We start from the raw sequence: 25,120 nt of genomic DNA, 5'->3' as shown, positions 1-25,120 counted from the left end.
TATAAAATAGGTGTAAATTTAAAGTGGAAATTGAAATATTTTATTTATGGTCAAGGTTGATTTTTTTTTTACTTTTTTTTCTTTTCTTTTAAAATTTATTATCGTGAGTATTATTTTTTCATTTTTAAATTTAATGTTACCTAATAACATCTCTCTGATATTGTGTTTTAGAGTGTCTCTATGCAAAATTAAAAATATATTGAAGTATTCTACGAGATTAAATCATACAATTCATTTAATACTTTTGGTAACTAAATTAAAATTATAGAATCCCTATTCCAAAATAAACATGAATAGAGACATAATAAAATTAAAAATAAGATATAGATTGAATATGCTTCTCTTTCTTTTATATATAGATTTCCAAGTTCCAAGTATCTTGGACTAAAAGATGAGTATGGGGACAAGGCTAAAGATTCTTTTATTTTTAGATAGAGATTCAATACCATATTTTACTCTTTAGGAATTGATAGTTTTGGAATTTTGTGATATATATATCAGATGCCACGTAAAATTCATGGGATTGTTTTTCTTAAGTTGAAACTAGGTTTTATTGAATGGGGATTGCTACATGATATTTTGTAGTATTTAATTGCTTTGAGAATTTTTCTGAACATTTTTAAAATTATATCCCATTTCTATATAACTAAATTCTACCTTTTGTGATATTATGATATTAAGAGAAGACATGTATCTAAATTTCATGGAAGGCTTGCTTTCTTGAGGACATTCTTAGATTTGGTTGATCCAATTCCTATTTTGATTTCTGTCTTGCCCAAATGGATCAATACAGTTTTAAAAGAAGCTCGCTTGAGGTAGAGAATGCTCACGTTAATGGTCGAGAAGGGCTCATAAAACGAGTTTATCATGTCAAGAATGGAAAAGAATTAAGATGTGGTGACGCTAATTGGGAATACAAGGATTGAACCTCGAACAAGATCGAAGAGAAAGAGGTGAGCATAGAGAAGATCTTTGACGAGAAGAAGGTGCCTCCATGGTCGGAACAGATCACATTCAGAGCAATGTTTGTGAGCATGCTCATTGGTATCATGTTTTTTTAATTGTCATAAAATAGAGCCTCACCACCCAAATACTCCGTTCTCTCAATGTTTAAGATGGTTCTGAGATTCCTTTTCATCAAAATATGCACCAAATTCCTTGACAAGTTTTGGTTGTCAAAGATTCCATTCACTAGACAAGAGAATACTGTGATTCAAACTTATGTGGTGGCTTGTTATGATATTTCATTTAGTGGTAAGTATGAGTCAATCTAAAACATTTTATGATAAATTATTATCCAACTTTGGTTTTCTGAATTGGGTATAATGGTAAGGGGGTTTGGGTTATACTTGTTGGGTATGAACAGAAAGACCTATGAGCAAGCAGGCACTAGTACTCCTGGGAATACTCCAGACATTGTCAAAGATCTAAGTCTTAGTTGGATCATTGGTTTTCTTTTCACTGTGAGTTTCATAGGATTGTTACCAATGTTGTCTCTTCAGAAGGTAAGGAAGTTCAGAATCATTTAGAATGTATAAGTTTAAATTAAGTGATTTAATTATTTTATTAATGGGCTTCTTTCCAGTGTCTATGAATTTCATTATTTCTTGGTAGTGACTGCGTATTTGCAGTGACTATGAATTTGAAGTACATAGTCGTATACTCTCCATCTGTCGTAGATCCCATCTTCAACTAGTATAACTCCTTAACATTACTATCATATTATCTCTCTAACTAGTACTTCTTCCTAAAAAGTATTTTGAATTCATGCCAGCTCAATTCATCTATCTTGACTCCTCTGAAACGATTCACATGTTCCCACTAGATGTATGCTTTTCCCTTGAGACTAAAAATGGTTTATCCTGGGTTTCATATTCTCTGTATAGTCATGCAACTCAAAGAACTTCTTCATCCCAATAATTCATGCTTCTGCATCCTCTAGTTTCCTCAAATCTCAATCGAAGGTAGGAGGTTTTGCTTTATTGAACTCATCTAGAAAATATTGCTTCTCACTCCTCATGTAAGGATGATAAAAATGATGACCATGTTGTCTGTCTAATCCAGAACTAGAATAGAACCCATAACCACTACCTCTCCTATCGAATGTATCCTTCAATCTACAACCTTTGGCTATGTCATCCCTATCCGACCTGTGTCCTCCATGAGACCTACTACCATATGCCCCATTTTTCCTTTCCTCATATCCATAAATAATCGCGACTCTCCCTATATCTCCAAATATGATAAGCTCGGAAGGATCACTGCATTGACTTGTACTTGCATTTTCTGAGCTCTAGTAACTCATTCCTATGGTTGAATGATCCTATCATTATCCGCCTTATAACTTTTGATTTTTGAATTTAAACTTATTAGTGTACCTGCTATATTAGGAGAGTACCCATCTCTTTGATGCTCATCTGATCTATAAGGAGAGTCACATGAACTGTAGTCCACCATTCTACTTATCATCTATGATCTTCATCTTCTTGCAAACATACCATGTCAAATAATAAAATATAGACATAATCAACATATCTTAGTGAAGTTTAGGGGAGACTATCTCATCTGCAAAATCAAATTGGATTATCACAACATATGTATATATAATGAAACCAACGTATCAATCATCTCAGCATCAACATCACAATGACATAAGAGCACAATAGTTCCCATCAAAATGCATGCTTAACAATCATTGCACCTAGCCCATCATGTCCAAGTGTTTGAACCTAGAAGATATGATAACATCTTGTAATGACTCCTCCCACATTTACCCAAATTCACAAGTTCACTAGGGTAAACTTGAGATGAATGTCACTATGACCTTGCACGACCTCGTAGTTCTAGTTAAGGAAGTTGGCCCTACAAACTAAACACATACTAACATCCTAAAGGCACTACAAGTCACTCAGAGGCTGAACAACCACCTCAAGAGACCAAACCCTAATCTAGAACAAGTTTTATCTGCCCTAGGCTGACAACCGCACCCACAACAAGGCATGCATGTAGTTATGAGCTATAACTAGACTCATAAGCCTAGCTGCCAACTGTTATGACCTAAAATATTTAGTTATGAGCATGCGGCCCTGAGATCTATGCCACCTTTTCAGTACAAACTCCAAAACACTCCCAAGAATTTCCTAAGACTTTCTGGAATCATCATTAGCATGATAACAAATTTAAACATTCAATATCAAATCAAAAACTTGAGCTAGACTTCCTAGAACACAATATACATTTCACCAAACACATGGTAGACATGTAAGATACAAGTCACGAATGCATATCTCATCATAAGAGTCTAATATTCATCTCAAAATCACCAAGAAGGATCTATGCCCTCTCACATCCCTGCAATAACACTTATTAGTCCATATATTCATCAACTATAAATATCTAAACAATTCATGACAAGAGCCGCATATGGTGCACATCATATAACCAAAAGATAACCAACACAGGATTCATGGTGTTAGTGCCTAAATCTACCTCAAGCTGAGAAAGGTAGGATCTAGGATAACATCAAACCACGCTTAACCTGGTAGCTAGCCCTACCAGGTCGGGAGAGGGCTCTCTCCTTGTCAATCTCAGCAAAATATGATCAATGAGGCTTGAGATGACTAATGTGAAGATTGATTTTAGGCTAGGTATGTGTTCAGAAGAGTTTGATTGAATTTGATGATGTTTTGTTGGCTCAAATGTGAAAGGCAGATTTGGGTCCGGGGAATGAGGCTCAGTTTTGCAGAGATCTCTATGGGGCAAGGTAGGAAAATGATTTGGTACTTCAAATTGAATGAGATGGAGAGCTTTAGACAGGTGAGGAGTTGAAGAGGGCAAGAAAGTCTCAGGGATCCTCTTCAAACAACTGAAAACATAAATAACTAAACAAACCCAAGGTAGAGCACTGCAAACATCAACGAATTCTACCTTTATCTTTGTTTCATTTAGTTAAGATGAAGCAAAGAGAGATGATATCATACATAAAACACATGTAAACTTACAATTATAGAAGGAAAAGCAATACCAAATCAAGATGTTGCATGAATCACATAAAGTGCTGCAAACCCTGATCTATTCCTTAGCCAAACTGCTGAGACGAGTATACAATGAAGCTCCAAGCTTTCCCAAAAGTCCAACCATGCTAATGATTGAAAAATTACAAGATATAGGCAACCAAATACTCATCCTAGCCTCTATTGGTCGAGCTCATAAGTTTAGGAGCTATTCCAACAAATTCTAAACTGAGAACTAAAAAGTAGGCAGTGGAACACCTTGCCTCTAAAAACTAGGGAACTGATTCATTTAGTTGCAAACTACCTTTTCATGGATGAATCTACCTCCATGAGTGAAAATTTGGCATAATTACATCAAAATCCATCAAGTCACATTAAATTACATCATGAGTTTGACAATTAGAAAGAGAAAAGTCAAACTGTGAAGAAACTAGGCGAAAAACAGAGTTTTTTGGCCAAAATGAGCAAAATTCCCCCAATGTGTTGTGTTGATTTCCCTATGCGTAGCACCTTCTTGCAGCTGATTTTGGAGACCTTCCTGGTGTCTAAATTTGCTCCAAGTGGGCTTGCTGAAAGGTCTGCCTGACTACTTTCCAAAACAAGCGGAATTTCTGAATTTGGCCTCCATTTGCCCCTCCAAAACTAAGTTCTCCCAACACTGCTTCCTGTGTGTTCAAAAAGGGGCAGAAAGGTCATTTTTGAGGTGTTTGTGACCTTTTTGGAAGCTCAAAACCTGTCAAAATTTCTTTGTCATTTGTGAGCATTCATATTTTTCTATGAAAAATCCAAAAATTCTAAGTTTTCCTCAAAAGGAGGTCCCCATCAAAAGCGCGCGCCAGGTGGCGCGGTGCATCGGGCAGAAAAACCTGTTTTTTAGGCCAAAATTTTCAAAATTGCAAAAAGTTTCCCAAATTTCTTGAAATTTGGGCTGAATGTCCTCCATCAAGTGTTGTGTTGAGCCAAGGAAGCCTTAGCCAATATCTAAAGTCTATCTTTCTCTTTTCGCTTCCTCGATGCTTTCTTCAATTTGGCCTTCAAGTTCCTGATTCTTGCTTTGCACACTTTGTTTCTCGCCAAGTAGTGGTAGGCCATGTGCCTCAACATAGTTTTCTCCCTATTGGCCTTCTCAACCAACTTTTCCAAGTGGATATTTTCCCTCTCAAGCCAAGACTCACGATCATCATTGATTTCTTGTTCAAGTGGTGTCAGCTTGACTTTCCTCCTCTTGGCAACTTGCCAGTTTTCTCGTATGTTTTGTAGCTCCATAATGGTTTGTTGATCCTCTAGCTGTTTGTTTCTTTGCTCCAGATATTTGATTATCCACTTGGCTCTTTCTAGGTTGAGAGACAAATCATGAATGTCCACTTGTTGCTCCTGAATGATCTCCTTGAGCTTTGAGCTTTGTGAGCCCAAATCGGTGTCATCATCCTGAATAAGAATGAAATCTATCTCCTACCCTCTTGAAGGCCCCTCATCATGCAATGGCCGCTTTCCCTTGTCCTGTACCTGCTCTATTGATGGAGGAAGCGAGACCCCTTCCACCCCGGGTGGAGATAGTACTCGCTTTGCTGCTGCAAACAACCTTCTAGTGCCCTTTTGGTAGGTGACAAACACTGGCACACTAGCAGTTTGTGTCTCGTGAATCTCCTACCGATGTGAAGGTCATCCTATCTCATGAAAAGCTGTTAGGGGTACTTGAGGACCTATGAAGGGCTCATGTGAAATGAAATCCTCCCATGAGATGTTTTGTAAACCAATTTGATGCAAGACCACAATTTTGATTAGTGAAAAATGATATATGTTGTTATACTGCTGCTGAGGAGACTTCCTGTGCACTAAGGTGGTCATCTTCTCTATGTTCCGACAAATAAAATAGGGGAGATTCATCAGTCTCACCCTAGTAAAGTGCATCAACAATCTGATATTATAGGCATATAGGCGAGAAAACTGGCCCTCACAGTTGAAATATTTAATTATTAGTTTCATCAATGGAGCATAAGTGTCTTTCAAATACCGGAAGGGAAAAACTCTACTGAGATGCCTCTGATAACCAGCCTTGATGTAAGGCTCATAATGTTCTTTGTCAATCTGCTGCCTTTTATTTCACTGCTCACTGACATCTGGAATGCTAGTTGCTTAAGAAATAGTCTCCGGTGTCAAGGTGAATGTCACACCTACTAGAGTGACTTGGCCATTATGAAGACGGAGCACAAACAACCTGGCCAACTCATGATGGTACTAGACTCTCTCTACCATCTCACAGAACTGATAACAAGATTGGTGTTGAAAGCATGTGACAGCAAGAGGACAGGCCTATAGCTTGGCAAGTGAAGTAGGCTCCTCTCGTATATGTTTACCACCCTTGTGAGGTCTCCTTGGTGCATGCATCTCTTTAGAAGATCACTAAGTGTCTCCTCATCTCGGTCATAGGAAGGGTCTGACTCCATGTTTGCCAATGTCTGAGTTTTCTTAGATGAGTATGAAGAGATTTATGGTGTCTTTATATTTTTGCTGTCAAGGATAAGAATGTATGAGGGACAGTGGAGGGAATATGTATGAGGGGTTTTGGGAATGTTGTTAACATATTTTTTGGGGAATAGAAGGGTTTTAGGGACAGTAATTAGGCTTTGGGAGTACAATTAGGGTTTGGGAATCTTTAACTAGGGTTTGGGATAGTAGGACTAGGGATTTAGGATTAGTAATTTGGGAATATGGGGTTTAGGGAATGGGTTGATGAAAATGTGATGAGAGAGAGGGAATGAAAGACTGAGGGAGTGTGAAATGACAACAAAACATACAATTGCAAACCCTATGCAATTGTTTTTGGCAAGAAATGCAAAGAGGTAGGGTTCTGAATTTTTTTTTATTAAATCACCATAAACACCAAGGTAAACTCATTCACTAGCCATGTTGAAATGTTAACTTACTTGAATCAATGAGGATTGAGCAAATTTAGCAGTTTGGGGGGTGGTTGTGGATGAAAATGGATTCCAAACCCTGTGCGCCGTGCCACAAACCCAGTGCGTCGTGCCACTTCAATGTGCCGCACCTATGAAACTTTTACACTGTAGAGGGCAGCCCAATGCACCACGCCAGATGGATGCACTGCGCCCACGACCCAATGCGCCATGTCTCTAAAATATGCCCAAATTGTTGCAGTTTTGCCTCCTTTGTGATTTTTGACCTTTCTCTTGTTCACTCCCTCTCCTTTGGATGCAAATGAGCTCTTTGAACATGAAAAATGGTTTATATACAAAGGATTTTAATTTTTCACTTATCAAAAACCCACTTTGTAATGTTTGCCTTTGACTTGCTTTTGAAACTCTGTTTTTGGGCAGTTTGCTTTATTTTTTGGCTTTAATGAACTGAATGTTTTGACTTTTTTGTTTGCCTTGTAGGTGATGGAGTTGTTGAAGCTTGGCAAGATGACCAGGGTTGCCAATGAAGTTATTACATATGGAAAAACTGAAATTACATCAAATTTATACATGAAAATATAAAAAACTCTGTTTTTCCTCAAAACAGGGTTTTGAGGAAAAATCAATCACTAAGCATGTTATTATGGAAATTATTGTTACTGGAACTTTATTTGACCTCCTCATGTTCCTGCTGACCGTTATTGAGTATTTTGAAGACTTTATTGATGAAACCCTAGACCTAATGAGACCTAAAACCCTAAAGATGACTTTTGCAGATTTAAAGACAAAACTTGACTGCAGATGATCTAGATGAATGAAAATGGGCCACCAGGTAAAGGACATGCGGGAAAATGTATAATAATCCACTACCGTCAGATGATCCATGATCCTAATGGAATGCAGCTGACTGAGTGAGACACCTAACATGGAATGCAAAAAGAGAATTTGATCACTGACGGAAGGATGAAGATATCGACACTAACACATGGAAACTCAGCCATATCGTCACCAATGTAATCACTGCAAATTATTATATATCATAGGAAAATGTGTTATATTAACATATGAAGATGACAACCAAGTTAGGGAATTCCATGTACCACTCGACCATAGATTAGTCTTAACTAAAACTCTCTTTCATCCAACCACCTTCGTACCATATTCCAAGCATGAATGTTGGATATCATGGAATAAACCAAGACAAAACCAACTAGGGCTTCTAGAGGCCAAACCACCTCAAATCTCAACCAGAGTGATTGCACCTCTATGGTCGTACATCACTAACCTCACCAATATAGTCTCTACCGAAGTTTTCTAGGGCTCTAAGAACTAGTAACTCAACCCACAACCTTCGAGGGCTCCAGAGAATTTGTCCAACTCGAATCTAGGGACTAGTAACTTAACCCACCAAGGGCTTCAGAGAATTTGTCACAACCTAGGCTCCAGGACTAGTAACTCAACCCAAGTTGTTCCAAGGATTCCAAAGAATTTATTCCAACCCACAACCATAAGGAACATGAGCACAATCAGAAAAATAATCAAGTGTAAAAATACACAACACAATGGATATCCAGGAAATGCCAAGGCAAGGCTAAAACCAATGCTAATCCAGGAAAATCACCATGCTAATGAAAACACATAACTAGAAAATCACATCCATATACCATCCATATGGAAATCACACATGCAACTTGTTATCTACAAAGAAATCCATCTCTAGTTGTTGATCCAATTGTTTCCTTGTACTTTCCTACTTCCCCTTGCCTTCTTTCTGGAGATCTAGGTGAATACTAGAGTGTTGCAAACATGCTCCAAGAATTCTGTAAGTGTGAAAGAGTGTGAGGATGAAAGAATGGAAGAGAGCTCACCCCAAAACTTTCAAAAGGATAGCAATTGATCTTCAGAAGAATTTTCATCCTTGAGGCCTATATTTTCTTAATTTCCCTTAATTTTTCATTCAATTTCTCTCTCATGCAAATCTGTGTCTCTTCACCTTCATTTTCTCTCGTTTTTTTTCCCAAGGAAAAAATCGTAATTTTATTAGTGAAAACAAAATTACATGTTGTAGATGCTTGACCAATGTTCCATCACCAAGTCAAAGACTGGTGATCATAAGTTCCTATCATAATCAACTAAAAAATGTTGAGGAAAGTTAAACTTTCCTCCATTTCTTCTTTTCAACCTTCTGCCATTCTCCCTGAGATGGCGTGGATGAGACAAGTGCTAGCTGATTTTCTTATATTCTTGAGATTTCCTTGTCTGAATCCAAATTATCAAATGCATGGTGACGTTTATTTCCTCCAGTTTCCTTTGCTTCAGGTAGTGTCCTATTCTGTACCGTAGTGACCTGTAAATTCGTTGGTTCATGAGTAGTTACCTCCTTTCCTTCTTGTTCTTGTGTGTGTTGTTCTTCCATATGTGGCATGGGATCCATGGCATCTTCTTCCTCTTCCTCTTCCAGCTCATTTGGGGGAAATTTCCATCCTTTGGGTTTCTTTTCTGGTTTCTTCTTCCTTCGTGACTTTTTTTTGCTTCAGGACACATATTTTGTAGGTGTCATATTTGTCAGCATATGCGACATCTGAAAGTTGTATTCTCGAAATCTAAGGACTGTGTCTAGCTTTGTTGATTGTGTGTCAATTGAATGCGATCTGGAAAGCTTTTACTAAGATCGACCTCCACACATATTCATGTGAAAGTATAGATTCGTTCTTCTATTCTTTGAATATATATATTTTTTATGTATCATCCTAATATGTTCCCTATGCCTTCCAACACTTGATTATGCCACAAATGAAGTGGGAGGTTATGTAGCCTAACCCAGACTAGAATTCTTGATACAATCATGGTATTAGTGTCAAAATTTGGGAACCAAGTAGTAATGAATAAACCTTTCGATCCCTAGAACCATGGACCTTCCTATAGTATAATTTCTCATTCCTCTGATGATGCAAATTTTACAATGAAGAATCCTTTGGAACAGAGGTGTATTTCGTAGTTTTTTGTCCAATTGGTAAAAATCCAGTGGAAGAGATCCATTGGTTTTGGCTAGAAACTGTTGAATCTGCATATGATGGCTTGGGCTTCATAGCTTACATGATGTTCATCTATTTTTGGTATATCTATGATGAGTTCTGGTACATAATTTTCTTGCTCCACTATGTAGCAGCTCGGACTATTATGTGGGATTTCTCAAATTGCTATAGCTATTGAATTCCCATGGAGAATTTTTTTGTAGGATATTCCAACATTTATGCGTTCTTGGTTTGGTTTTGTACCATTAGGTAGACTAGAACCAGCAATGCCTCCTATTCATTTGATTTACTTTCTGCCGTTGCACATCCTCTTAATATTAGGTTGAGGGTGATGGTGGTTGCCATGAGAACTAGTTTCTAGCCACGAGATCTGAGTGCTTTGAACCTGGAAAAGTTCAAGCCCTTGTAGGAAGTAAAAAGCCTTTAGTAAAGACACCATTTATACCTTCTACATAAATCTTTGTTCTTGCACTAGTGCAAGCAGACTGTGGTAGTACAGGACAGAATAGTGCAAGAAGGAAATCTCTAAAAGAGCAGGTTTAAGGCCCCATCTGATGAGTCTGCTAAGTGTCTCTGCTAAAGAAAAACACACACTCGGTAGTTAAACAATAATTAGCTAGAGTGATTGCCCTTTAATTTTAATTCCCTCTTGCAAGTGCATTCTTCCTTGTTCTAGTCTTAGATTATTTTGATGGTTCAAGTTGCCTTTTTCTCTTTTTAGTTTGATTCTGCAATATTTCCTTTAAAGAAAGTAGGGATTTATATTAGAAAGATTCATACCATCTCTAGCATTTCCTGTGCTTCGTCTCTAAGTTTATGGATCCCCCGGGTTGACAAATTAAGTGTTGAGGAGTTTGCTTAAGTGTAATTTCTGCACCCAACATTTTTGGCACCGTTGTCGGGAAGGCGATTTGATTTGGTAAGAATTTTCTGATTATACAATAGAGGTAATTCTTCCTTTATTTTTGTAGTATTTTTTGGAAAATCTTCTTTGAAGGAATTTTACTAGTGTTGATTGATTTTTGACAACATTTTTTTATTAGAAATTGTTGCTATTTTTCTTTCATTTTTTGAAATGCTGCCTAGAAAAGGTAAGGGTTCGAAGCTCACTAAGGGCCGAAAGAATTTTGAAAAAATTTCTCATATTGGGTCTCCTTCTATGAGCAGGAAGCCCAATCCAATTAAAACCCATCACACAGGAACAATCCACCTGGATTCTGGTGACAACAGCGCAGGTGTGGTTCAGCCTGTTGGGAGCAAAATGGAAGCAATGGCAGACCATGAAGATCATGTGGAAGGGACTAGTGAAAACCAGGTAAGTGGAGAAAAATCCTCTTTTGTGTTTCCAATTGTGGACCCTGATACTATGGTGCAAATGAAGAATATTCCACTATCAGCTCTCCCTCATTTCCATGGTAAAGTTCATGAAGATCCTGACTCTTTTTTATTCGAGATTGATATTCTGTGTAGAAGTTATGATTATTCAAATGATGCTCAGAAGTTAAGATTATTTCCTATTACTCTCAAGGACTCAGCTCTACACTGGTTTATGGGGTTAGGAGGAAACACTATAACCTCTTGGGATCAGATGAAGAGAGTGTTTTTGTCTAAATATCAAGAATATTGCAAAACTCAGGACATGCAAGATGAGATTTTCACAATCATATGAAGAAACTCTTGAAGATTACCTAGAAAGATTTATGTATATTTTACAAAGGTCGAAACTTAAGCTTGATCCCAATTCTATTAGAACCTTGTTCTTAAGAGGACTTATTGATAATGCTAGAAATAATTTAAATGTATTAGGACAAGGTTATATTTCTCTCCAAAATTTTGAACAAATTTATGAGTTATGCAGGAAATTTTCAAGAAATCAGTATAGATCCAGTAGAGAAACTCGAAACAGAAATAGAAAAACTGAATCTACTGATGCTATGATTATTGGACTAGAAAATAAAATGGAAAACATGAAAATTGATATAATGAATACTGTTACCAAACAATTGGACTCTTTAAAATTTCAGCAAAAACTCATGAAGTGATAAGAGTCATTATGTATTTTCTGTCCTAAATGTAGAGACAAGCATCCTCCTAAAGAGTGTCCTCTTAATTTGAAAGAAACTAATAAGTGTTCCATTTGTGCAGAAGACCATGTCACAGAAAAATGTCCCTCTATACTAGGACTTAAAGTTGTATTTACAGGGGGACAACCTGAAGCTGAATACTTGTATGCTATGGGAGCAAGAAGGAATTGGCCTCAAGTAGGTGCAGGTATGGCTCCTGAATTTTCTCCACAATATTTTGGTTATAAATCACATGCATATTCTTATCCTAACACTAATCAACAGTCACAGTATGGGAATCAATATTAGCATGGGCAACCTTCTCAACCATGGCAACAAGGTTCAAGAGGGCCAACTTATTCTCCATATTCCTACCAGCCACCTATGCAGTCATATCCATCTACACATACACCTTATTCAATGCCTCAACTTCTGAGTCAGTCTACTCCACTGTTGCCTTTACCTCCACCTTTTCGACCTCCTCAGTTTCTTTCTCAACCTATGCCCAATCCTAATAATAATAAAGCAGTGCAAATGATCTATGTAACAAACCCACGTTTACCATTCGAGTACTAGTCTATTCCAGTTGGGGTTCATGATATTCAACTAAGATCGGGAAGGACTGTAACATCAGAAAATTAGAAGCAACCTAGAGTGATTGTTGAAGAGAAAGGACAAGAGGAAACTCTTAACCATTCTCCGAAAACTATCACTAAGCAGCCCTTACCCCCTGAATCCTTGCCACCTTCTTCCAACCAGCCTCCCTTCCTAGAGAGGCTAGTAATGGAAAGAAGTGAGCCTATTTATGAGACTAGCTTGGCATCAGAGCTTGGAATCTTTTCATTAAGATACCTATGCTTCAATGCATCAAAGAGATCCCTATTTGTACCAAGATTGTTAAGGAACTCTGTCTCGACAAACCCAGGAGGAAGAGAATGGAACCCCAAACCATTCAATATGTTGGTAGGGCAGTAGAGTTGATGATGGGATGTGTGTTTATGGAAAAATATACTGATCCCAGAAACCCTGTTGTCTCAGTTCAGATTGGTAATGTCCTTATCTCTAATGTTCTTATAGACCTAGGGACAGCCATTAATGTCATGACTAAGCAAACCATGGATCAACTTCAGTTATATCATCTTTTCCCTACTCCCACTATGCTTGAATTAGCGGATAGATCTAAAATTAAGCCAGAAGGAGTATTTGATGATGTGATCATCTCATTATATTCTTGGGAATATCCTGCTGATTTCATTATGCTTTAGCCAAAGAACCCAGTAGGACGACATCCCTTGATCTTGGGTCAACCATGGCTTGTTATAGCCGATGCATATATTCGATGTTGTTCTGGTGATATGTATATTTCGCATGGAGATTCTAGGAAGAAAGTTACCTTATACCCCCTTGCTAGATCCATTCAGGACCTTCGAGATACTTTATGGTTGGATCAAAGCAGTGATGAGGAGACTCAGCCCATTTCCCTTATCCATTATTATACTGGATCTTCACAAGAATATGAGATTCAACATTTCCTAAATAATCTAGACACTATGCCTAATTTTGAGCTATTGAGTTAGATTTTTAGCCTAGATTCTCAAGATAATCATGATTCTCATTCTTCTATACCGTTGCATTTAACCACTCCCTTGAGTACTCCTGAGCCTGATACTACTCTTGTTGAGATTAGCCCTAGTAAATCCTTGCATATTGGTTCAAATTTGGACTCATCTCAGTAGGAGCAGCGTGTGAATTTGTTGCAAAACCATCATAGTGCCTTTGCATGGGGCTATGAAGATATGAAGGGTATTCCTCCTGAAACTTGTACACATCATATCTATATTCAGGAAGGAACCTGACCTGTCCGACAACCCCAAAGGCAAATGAATCCAGCTCTAAGAGATATTGTGAAGGAAGAAGTACAAAAACTCTTGGATGTCGGTTTTATCTATCCAATTTATGACAGTCAATGGGTCTCTCCATTAGTGCTAGTACCTAAGAAAGATGGAGGATGGCATATTTGTATTGATTATCGAGAATTAAACAAATTCACTCTCAAAGATTATTTCCCTCTCCCTTTCATTGACCAGGTGCTTTATACCCTTGCAGGAAAGAAATATATTTTCTTTTTGAATGGCTTCAGTGATTATAACCAGATACAGATTGCACCCAAAGATCAGAATAAAACTACTTTTACATGTCCATGGGGTACATTTGCTTATAGTGTGCTTCCATTTGGTTTATGTAATGCCCTAGCTACCTTTCAAAGGGCAGTCCTGGCTATCTTTACTGATATAGAATTTGTAGAAATTTATATGGATGACTTTTCTGTGTTTGGTGATTCTTTTCAGGAAGCTCTCAAAAATCTAGAGAAAGTACTTCTTCATTGTCAGGAAGCCCACCTCGCCTTGAGTGACAAGAAATATAGATTAATGTGCAAAGCGGGAGTGGTACTTGGACATTTTATTTCTGGTAAAGGTATCCAGGTTGATCCAGCAAAGATTGAAATCATTCTGAATCTTCCTGCACCCAAAACTCAAAGGGAAGTAAGAGGTTTTTTAGGACATACTGGTTACTATAGGAGATTCATTAAAAAAATTTCTAAGATAACTGCCCCTCTTTTCCGACTTCTAGCTAATGATAGTGAATTTTCTTGGACCACAACTTGCCAATAGTGTTTTGAAACATTGAAGGAAAAGTTAGTACATGTACCAGTTTTGAGAGGTCCTAACTGGTCCCTACCTTTTCACATTTCCTTTGATGCTTTAGATTTGGTTATTGGCGTAGCTTTAGGACAAGAGGAAAATAAGTAATCCTATACTATTTATTATATTAGTGAGAATTTGTCTTCCGCTGAATTAAATTATACAGTTACAGAGAAAGAGTTTTTAGTTGTAATTTTTGCAATTAATAAGTTTAGGCACTATATTACAGGATATGAAGTATTTGTACATACTAATCATTTCATGATTAAATATTTGATGAACAAGCCATTGACTAGTGGTAGAGTGATTAGGTGGTTTCTATTGTTGCAAGAATTTAATATTACTATTGTTGATAGACCAGGAAAATCTAATGTTGTAGCAGTTTTTCTTTCTAGATTAGATATTCCCGGTGAAGCAACTCTTGTTGATGATGATTTTCTGGATGAACATTTTTTTTCTATGTCAACAGATTCTCTGTGGTTTGTTGACAATGCTAATTACTTGGTTACTAGGAAAACACCACCCCACTTGTCTGCTCATGAAAAGCGGAATATTATTCAGAAAAGTGTTGCATACTCCTGGATTCAAGGAGATCTCTTTTACACTGGTCCAGATCTGATTATCCGTAGGTGTGTAAGAGAGGAGGAAGTGTTTGACATATTGAAATCTACTCATGATGAACCTTGTGGAGGCCACTTCGCTGATAAGCGAACTGCATATAAAGTATTGCGTGCTAGTTACTTTTGGCCTTCCTTGTTTAAGGATGCCAAACAGTATGTCAGGCGATGTGATAGCTGTCAGCGAATGGGCCAACCTAATCAAACCAATGAAATTCCTTTATACCCCCAAGTTATGATTGAGCCATTTTAAAAATGGGCTATTGATTTTATAGGGCCAATAAATCCAACGTTATTAAGTAAAAAGCATATTTTGGTTTGTACAGATTTTGTTACAAAATGGGTAGAAGCTAGAGCTATTTCTTTTGCTACAGAAAAAGTTGTTGTTGATTTTATTTTTACTGAAATCTTTACTAGATTTAGTGTGCCTAGAGAAATTGTTTCTGACAATGGTCCGCAGTTTATTTCTAATCTGGTACAGGGTGTGATGGAGCAATATAAGATCCGGCACTGGAAATCCACGTCGTATCACCCGCAAGCAAATGGCCAGGTGGAATACACAAACAAAGTAATCAAGTCCACTCTTACAAAGACAATAAATATGCATCGGAAAGACTGGGCTAAAAGATTACCAGAAGCTTTGTGGGCATACAGAACCACCTGGAGAAATAGCATGGGACATACACCATATGAGCTGGTATATGGCAAACAGGTTCTGTTACCAGTTGAATTCCATATTAAAACTTTCAGAACTGCAGCTCAATTAGGACTAGATCTCTTTGAGGCACAACAACAACATCTTCTCCAATTAAATGAGCTATATGAATTCCATAGGGATGTTGTTTAGCAGAACATACTAATTCAGCAACAACACAAAAGGTGGCATGACAAGTCTATTTAGAAAAAGAAATTCCAACTAGGTGATTGGGTGCTCGTTTATGATTCTAGATTTAAAATTTTTAAAGGGAAATTCCATACACATTGGATGGGACCTTATGAAGTGATCCAAGTATTCGAGAATGGAGTAGTAGAATTTAAAACTATTGATGGACAAAATTCAGTATTCTTGGTAAATGGACACAGGTTAAAGAAGTATTTTCAGCCACTTACGCGGAAAGATTTTACACAGCAAGTCCAACAGCAATTCGGGATAGTAGTGGTGAATGGTAATACCAACCTTTTGAAAACATGAATTCTTCTTCTTAAAAATAATAATAATAATAATACAGAAAACAAAAAAAAAAAAGAAAAAAAAAAAAAAAAAAAAAAAAAGAAAGAAAAGAAAAGTAAAGAAAATACATTTTCTTGTAATTATGAAAATCAGTTCGCTGACATGATTGCAAAAGGATCAACCTGAAAACCAGCTTGCTGGCAGGAAGATCAAAAATTTTTAATAAAAAGAAAATGTTACTTGATCTTTAGATATGCTAGCGACCACCAAGTAAAAGAAGGTTCAGCAAAACCAACCTTTATACAATTGGGGTAATTAGCATGGATATTTTTAGTCAAGTAACGCTTAATTTTCGCTACAGTTATTTTTTCTTGCACCAGTGCAGGTAGATCTTCTAGAAAATTTTCTACCTTTCTTCATATTCCACTTTCGTAAAATTCCCTCAGTTTTCTTCTTCAATCCCATAATGATTAACCTTCCCATATTCTTCTGAATTTACCCTATCCCTTTCGAAAAAATCCCACTTTACCCTTGAATTTTTTTCCCTATCCCACTTCTGTTTATCTCCTCTTGTGGTACTATTCTTGGAATCCTTGTAACAGAATTCCTTCCCATTCTGAAATTTCCCTTTTCCCACTTCTTTGTTCCTCATGAATTCATTGCAGGATCTCGCACACAAAGAGCATAAGGATATGCTCTGAAGCATCAAGAAAGGGCGAAGAAAATTTCCAGTATAAGTTGAGGAAGCCATGTTGGAAGTCCAACCTATATTTTATTTAAATCCCCTGTTCTTTTTTAGATATTATGCTTGCACTAGTGCATGCATGTTGTCCTATATGATAATGCAAGCAGCATGGTATCAGCATAATAACATAATTTAAGCGGTGCAAGCAGACCAATGCAAGCATGCACCGTGTCAAAAACATAGTATAATTCATTCTTTTCATAATATACATCATAAGAAATTGGTCATCATGAAAATTTATAAGAAGTCCTTTCACTTAGTCGATGACTACTTGTGCTATCATATTAACTAGGAGAAAATTATTTAAAGTACAAGGTGTTTTAAGTTAAGAATCATGATCGTTTTTTTATGAATGCTAAGTTCTCTTTTTTTGAATTATGAGGGAATGCGAAAGTGTTGAACCATTGCTTGGACATAATTGCCCTTTCTGCCATAATCCTATATGTCCTTCACTCATAATGATTACCTCACCTAGCTGTTAAAACGCCGCTGCAAGTACCAATCTGGCATGATCTCAAAGATGTCGTGCATCCATGGCTATTTCAATGGAATGAATGGGTGATAAGATGGAAAGGATGGTCGACAGTTGGATCCCTATCTATAAGAACCAATTTTCCGGTGTTGCATGCAAATTCTCTGACTGTTCATAGTCGTTAAGCAGTGATGTCGCCTGTTCGAAGTGAACCCTCGTCTCTCAGTAGGGTAGAACAGACTACTGAGTATCGCAATAGTCTTGCACTATTGCGAGACTCGAGCTTTCTTCAGTTCTTGCAAAAGTTTGACGGGCACGACAGAGAAGTGGCCTTACAGTTTGCCAGAAGTTTCAAAAACGACTGAGTAAAAATTGGGCCTCTAAAATTTGAAGTTACAAAAGAGTTTGTAGCAGCAGCGACAGGCTTGGAAAATATTGGTGAGCAGTGGTTTAAAAATTAGAAACTAGAAAGCAAGCGATGGCAGCATTTTGTCATCGACAAGAAGATGAAGGTAGATTGGAAGGAAGGAGTTCCGTGCAGTGCCCTGCTGGGACAGTGGTAGGACCTCCTTTTCTTCCTGCAGAAATTTGTAACCTGTGAGGGAAGGTACTCTCGCACTTTTATATATCATTTTGGGATGTTGCAACATTTCAAAGCTGCCCGACACATCTAGTGGAGGATGAATTCCTGTTATTTTTTGCTTAAGAGCTTGGAAAAAATGGCCAAAGGTGTGTGGGACGGACGAGCAGACTAGGTTGACAAGAAGGTATATCACCACAGCCTGATAAAGATTCTAGTCCTAAAGCAACTAGAAATTAAAGGCATGACCTGGGAGGCACTGTTAAAACAACTACATAAAAAGACAACTGCTGGAAAGGAGACAGAGGACCTCGCTAGCACAAGCAAGGGCCTGAGTAAGAATGTAAAGGGGAGTCCTTCTTACACCAGTACAAAAAGGAAATGATCTGAAAAATCAAAATAAGGAAGGGCCCCATCTCCAAATAAGAAGACAGCTAGTGCATCTGTTGAAGAGACTCCTTCTACATCACCAGTACAGGCACAGACCCCCGAAAAAGACAACTTGTCAGTCCTTGTGGACGCAAAAAAATTTGCAGAGGTCGAAGATGACACTCTGTTGGCAGATTTCATTAAAAATCCCCAGAAAAAGAATAAAGAATCTGATGTAGGCAAAGAACCACAGTCCCCATAGGACATTGGATCCCCTCCTGCACTAGTGCAAGAAGAAGAACTGTAAGAAGAAGAACCACAAGAAGAGGAACTAGTACCAGAAGAAGAAGAACCAGAAGAAGAAGAAGCAGAAGAAGAAGAACCAGAAGAAGAAGAAGTAGGAGAAGAAGAACCAGAAGAAGAAGAACCAGAGGAAGAAGAATTTCCTGATGTAACCATGAGGGATATTGAGGTCCCTGAGGAAGACACAGCCCCTATCGAGATAGAAAAATAAAAAGATTTGGTAACTCCTACTGCTTGGGTAGTTGAACTAGAGCTTCAAGTGTAGAACTTAGAACAGCTCATAGCTAAAGCGCAGGAGGATAAATAATAGAGTAAAGGAGAATTGATTGCGGAGATCCAGAAAAAGAAAGGAGAAGTTAGAGTTTGGAAGTACCGAGCTGCGCGACTTAAAAAGGTGAACTAAAGAACATCATAAAGAAGAAGTTAAAACATTGCAAGCTGATGTCAGTATGCCAGAGCAGGATTGAGTTGGAATGCTCAAAGTTTTGAAGGTTTTTTGCAAAGGTAAAGAGTTGTGTGAGGACATGCAACAGTTTATGGATGGGAGGATGTTAGCCCCCTAATTTGCTCTATTTTTGCCATTTTCCCCTTCCTAAATCATAACCATTTATCGTTGTTTTACCTCTCTTATACACCCTCATCTTGCACCAGTACAAGCACAGTGACATATTTCGTATAAAATTTATTTTTCATATTATTAACTTAACTTAGCATTAATTAATCATTTATTACATGATTTCCTACTTTTAGTCACTCTTTATAACTTATCGATATCTCCAATGTTTATTTGGTAGTTATAGTACTTACTGTGACTGCTGATCTTAGTGCAGTATCGGATCTTGCACCGTTGCCAGCATAGCAAATCCTTGCAGCAGATCCGAACCTCCTTGATCATCGCCTCGTTTTGAGCAACTTCAACCATGGCAACAAGATCGATCCAAAGGCAACGGAGATCGAATCGCCTCGTTTTGAGCAGCTTTAACCACGACAACAAGATCGATCCAAAGGTAGCCGAGATCAAAACTGTGAAGAACGAAAGCTGGAGATTGGCTACGACCAGTTTTGTTAACCATCTAAGTTTAAAGGTCGAGAAGCTAAATTCTGTGGTTGGTTATGTAATTGGTTGAAAGATCTATTTTGGCCCTTGTCCAAAGATCTATATAATGTAGAATGTAAATAGGACTAAGAAAGTTTTTTTGATAGAACAGAGACACAGCCAGAGAGGCAGTAACAAGTTGTTGTATTTTTTTATCGCCTGAATCTGGGCTTGACGATGTATTAACATATGTACATGCCTTAGTGAATTAATAAAAATGGACCTCCGCCTCATGTTTTATAAATCACATTTCTGTATTTGAGTTGATGAATTGATTAAAGTATTGAGCAGCGTTTTTATTTAAAAGGGAAATGCACTGGTTGAATAGGGCCCAGCCAACCCAGCACGTTTACCCTATTTCCTGTTTCTTGTAATTTGTGTTTACACTATCAAGTGTGATTTAATTTTTAAGCACATGCATTCCTATTTGAGTGAAAGCGGATCCGTCATGTGAAGTAGATAAATTTCCTTTCCTGCACTTGATTTCAGATTGGTTTTCCCCACCTTGTCCAAGTAGGAGAAATGAACCTACACCACTGCACGTTGGTGTGATGCAACAAGCCTTCTTAGTCTACTTCCCGCAATCTTCTTTATTTCATTAAATGCTTACGATAGGATAAATGTATATGGATTGTTTCCTTATTCTTGCACTCTGTCAAGATTAGAAACATTCATTTTTATGTGTGCAATTTGATTTAATAGTATAATAACACTTGCAATAACTAAGCACTCATTTTAAGAATTAAATGCTAAGTGCAAGAAGCTCTGATCCGGTGCAAGAACAATTTTTTGCCACGAGATTTGAGTTCTTTGAACCTGGAAATGTTCAAGCCCTTGCAAGAAGTAAAAATCCTTTAGTAAAGACACCATTTATACCTTCTGCATAAATCTTTATTCCTGCACTAGTGCAAGCAGACTGTGATAGTACAGGATAGAATAGTGCAAGAAGGAAATCTCTAAAAGAGCAAGTTTAAGGGCCCATCTGATGAGACTGCTAAGCGTCTCTGTTAAATAAAAACACACACTCAGTATTTAAACAATAATTAGCTAGAGTGATTTCCCTTTATTTTTAATTCCCTCTTGCAAATGCATTCTTCCTTGTTCCAGTCTTAGATTATTTTGATGGTTCAATTTGCCTTTTTCCCTTTTTAGTTTGAATATGTAATATTTCCTTTAAATAAAGTAGGGATTTATATTAGAAAGATTCATACCATCTCTGGCATTGCCTGTGGTTCGTCTCTAAGTTTACGGATCCCTCGGGTTGAAAAATTAAGTGTTGAGGAGTTTGCTTAAGTGTAATTCCTGCACCTAACAATCTACAAGGTGAAGAAAGTAGCATATGAAAGCATCGAGTAAAACAAGGCCAAATTTGTGGCCAATGGGTTCTCTCATGTGGAAGGAATTGACTATGAGGAGGACTTTGCTCTAGTTGCAAGGTACTCTTCAATCAGGTTGGAAGATCCACTAGATGGATGAGGTATTCAAGATGGGCGGTCCAACGGACGGACCAATGACAGCCCGCATCACCAATGGACGAGAGGATTGGGCCTCCCATATTCTCACATACCGGATTCCCCTCTACAACATGACACATACACCCAACATGCACGGTATGGTACGGGGCCAAGTGATTGAGGCACAGACATAGGGTCATTGTCAATAGCTGGTAGTCGATCCAAGAGTCGATGCACTCAATACTAGTCATAGCTGGGCTGGGCTACTTGGAAAGGTTGGGCTTAAGTGAATGGTTTCTGTGAACGGCTTATGCAGTGAGTGAATGGCTTCTATGCGCAGTGAAATAACACGGGGCTAGGCTAGGTGCATGCTCTTTTTCAGCTTCTATTTGCAGTTTGCGAACGGATGGCTCCCTGTTAACGGCTTCTTTGAATGGATTCTATGAGGAAATAATTCCTCAATGGAGTGATTGAGGAAGAGGTGTACATTGAGCAACCGAAAGGATTTGAAACCTTTGACAAAGAATCGCATGTGTGTATACTCAAGTGAGCATTGTATGGATTGAAACAAGTACCACGTGATTGGTACACCAGGATCGGTAGTTATCTCACCTAGTTGGGATTCACCAAAAGTGAAGCAGATGCAAACCTTTACCATATTGTTGTTAAAGTTAAATTATTGATTATGTTATTACATGTTGATGATTTAACTTTAACTAGTGATGATAATTTGATCAAGTCTTGCAAAGAGGATTTTGAAAGAGAATTGGAGATGAAGGACCTGAGGCTCATGCATTATTTCCTTGATATGGAAGTATGGAGAGGAGATGTGGAACTATTTTTCTCTCAGAGAAAGTATGACAACGAGATACTGAAGAAATTCCACATGGAGATAAGAAAACACATGGAGGCTCCTCTAATAGGGAATTGGAGGAAGGAAGATGCTACTTGAGGTGAAGTAGTGGAGGCTACCATCTACAACAAGCTTGTGGGTTTTCTTATGTATTTGGTGAACACATGACTGAATATGTGTTATGTTGTTAACTATCTTAGTCAAGCTATGATTAAACCAACCAAACTGTATTGGAAGACAACAAACCATGTGTTGAAATACCTCAGAGGTACCAATCAGTTTTGTCTTTAGTACAGGTGGACATGGGGAGTGAAGCTGCAAGGCTTCACAAATGCAAATTGGGTGGGTAGTCCATCAGATAAGAAGAGCATATGAGGAGGAATTTCCAGTGCTTGGTTAGCAATAGTTTCTTGGTACAGTAGGAAGCAATGATCTGTTGCACTCATCTCAACAGAGGTAGAGTACATGGCTGCTAGCCAAGTAGCATGTGAGGCTATCTGGATGAGAAAGATCCTTGTTGGGTTATTTGGTTAGAGGATGGATCCTACAGTGATTTACTGTGGTAACCAAAGTTGTATCAAACTCTCTGAGAATCCAGTTTTCCATGATTGGTCCAATCATATATACATTCAGTAACACCATCTATGAGACTGTGTGTATAGGAGAATAATATTGTTGGAGTACATTCCTATAGAGGAACAAGATGCACATATTTTATAAAGGCATTGTTAAGATGAAAATTCGAGTTCCATAGAGGGAGGATCAGGGTAGTATATTATCACTTTCTTGTTGAGAGGGAGTGTTCAAAATGCAGTAAGAAATTCCTAATTTAATTTTCCTTTAATTAAATTAGAAGAAATTCGAATTTCAATTTCATTAAAACACTTGGAGGAATTTAACTAAACTGATATGACACGTATCACTTCGTTAAATCAGTTAATTTGAGTTGGAGACACTTGAGTTTAGTTCTACATGATTGATTGCTAATTTGTGGCAATCTAGTTCAGTTAATTTTAGTTATTGTCAGTGTAACTAGTTCTCACTATAAGTAGAACTAGTGGAGGTTTAGTCAAGGGTGTGTAACATTTTTCACACTGAGTGATCATCTAGTTAAAATGATCAATCAGCCTAAATTATCATATGCATGTATAGAATTCGAGTTACCCAATTGAGATTGGAGTTCAAGGGAAGTGTACTATGAATTGTAGACAATTCCAAATTGTACAAGTGGTGCATGTAGTCAGAGAAGGGGCCTACAGGTATTGTGCAATTCTAATTGAGAATTTCCATAATTAATAGCGGGGTAATTACTTGAGGAACAATGCAAGGAAATAAGGACTTTAGAAGGGCTGGATTTGGTTAAGTATTGACCAAATATTGTATAGGAAGCAGTCAGATAGATTATACTAGTTCAGAGGTTTCTCGAGCTTGAGCAAGCATTGCATTTCTTCTCTATTTTCTAACTAATGCAATATAGATAGGAAGGGGTTTTGGGTAGTTGTTTTCCCCTTAGATAAATCTCTTAGCATATGTGATTGAATCTTGTCTCATCTTTATATTTTGATTCTCAATCGTTTAATTGTTTATATAGATGAGTAGAGTAGATTCAAGTCTTTTGTTTTAGCATATTACATAAGCAGTTTGAATCTACAAGGAATCTCTCTCTCTCTGTCTCTGTCTCTGTCTCTCTCTCTCTCTCTCTCTCTTTCTATATCTATATCTATATATATATATATATATATATATATATATATATATATATATATATATATATATATATATATATATATATATATCTATATCTATATATATATATATATATATGTTATGCAACCAACTCACAAAATAGAAGAAGAAATAGATCAACGACTTCTTAGCCTCTTTGAGGGGTGAAGAATTGTTGGATGATACAAATGACAAGACCTCCTTTCTATATATAGGATTCTAAGGGGTCACAATATAAGCAGAGGCTACATAACAATAATATTGTAATGGTACAACAATAACAATAGTGGGCTTCTATGGACCACAATAAAAAAAATATGGGGACTACATGGGCACAACAATAAAATAAAGGGGTTGCACTAATAACAATAAGGGGCTACACTAGTAGTATAGATACCTAACATGCCCCTCTCATTCAAAAAAAGTGTTGTCCTCAATGTTTGAGTAGTTCTAGATGCTTCTATATAAAATTCTCACCCTCCCATGTGGAATCTTCAGCAGGTAAATTCTTCCACTTGATGAGATACTTTGAAATTGATTGATTTTGTAGCTTTTGGGTTCTCGTTTCTGTGACTGCATTAGATTCCAATATGATTTTTTCCTTCCTCATCAAGTTCCAACAATATTGTTTGAACTGGGAGCTTCTCACCTATAGCCTTCTTTAAGCATGAAACATGGAGAACTGGGTGCACTTGGGAAGATGCAAAAAGCTCCAATTTGTATGCCATAGTACCAATATTTTGCAGCACCTTGTAAGGATCATAGTACTTTGGTAATAATTTGATATCATTCATAGCTTGCTTGAGGGATATTTTTTGTATGGATGTAGCCATAAAAAACCCACTTGCCTACATCAAAACTTCTTTTTCTCCAAAGTTGATATGCCTGTTGTTTCATTCGATTGTGCACCAAAGTGAGGTTATCCTCTAAGAGTTTGAGAACTTGGTATTGATTCCTGATGTGATCTTCCACTGCTTGAACCTTAGAATGATTGCCCAAGATTT

At 37.4% G+C, this 25,120-nt stretch overlaps 1 pseudogene; it reads left to right on the top strand.

The window, feature by feature from the left end:
* Nucleotides 1-1,115: 1,115 nt before the first annotated feature.
* LOC149249135 (putative metal-nicotianamine transporter YSL7) overlaps nt 1,116-25,120 on the top strand; it is a 202,873-nt pseudogene continuing 178,868 nt past the window's right edge.

This window comes from Pinus tabuliformis, chromosome 7, assembly GCF_031772625.1.
Source record: "Pinus tabuliformis cultivar Carrire ecotype Pingquan chromosome 7, CPIR1, whole genome shotgun sequence".
Classification (NCBI taxonomy): Eukaryota; Viridiplantae; Streptophyta; class Pinopsida; order Pinales; family Pinaceae; genus Pinus; species Pinus tabuliformis.
Note: the sequence above shows the minus strand (reverse complement) of the source record. Positions and strands in the feature narration are given on the sequence as shown.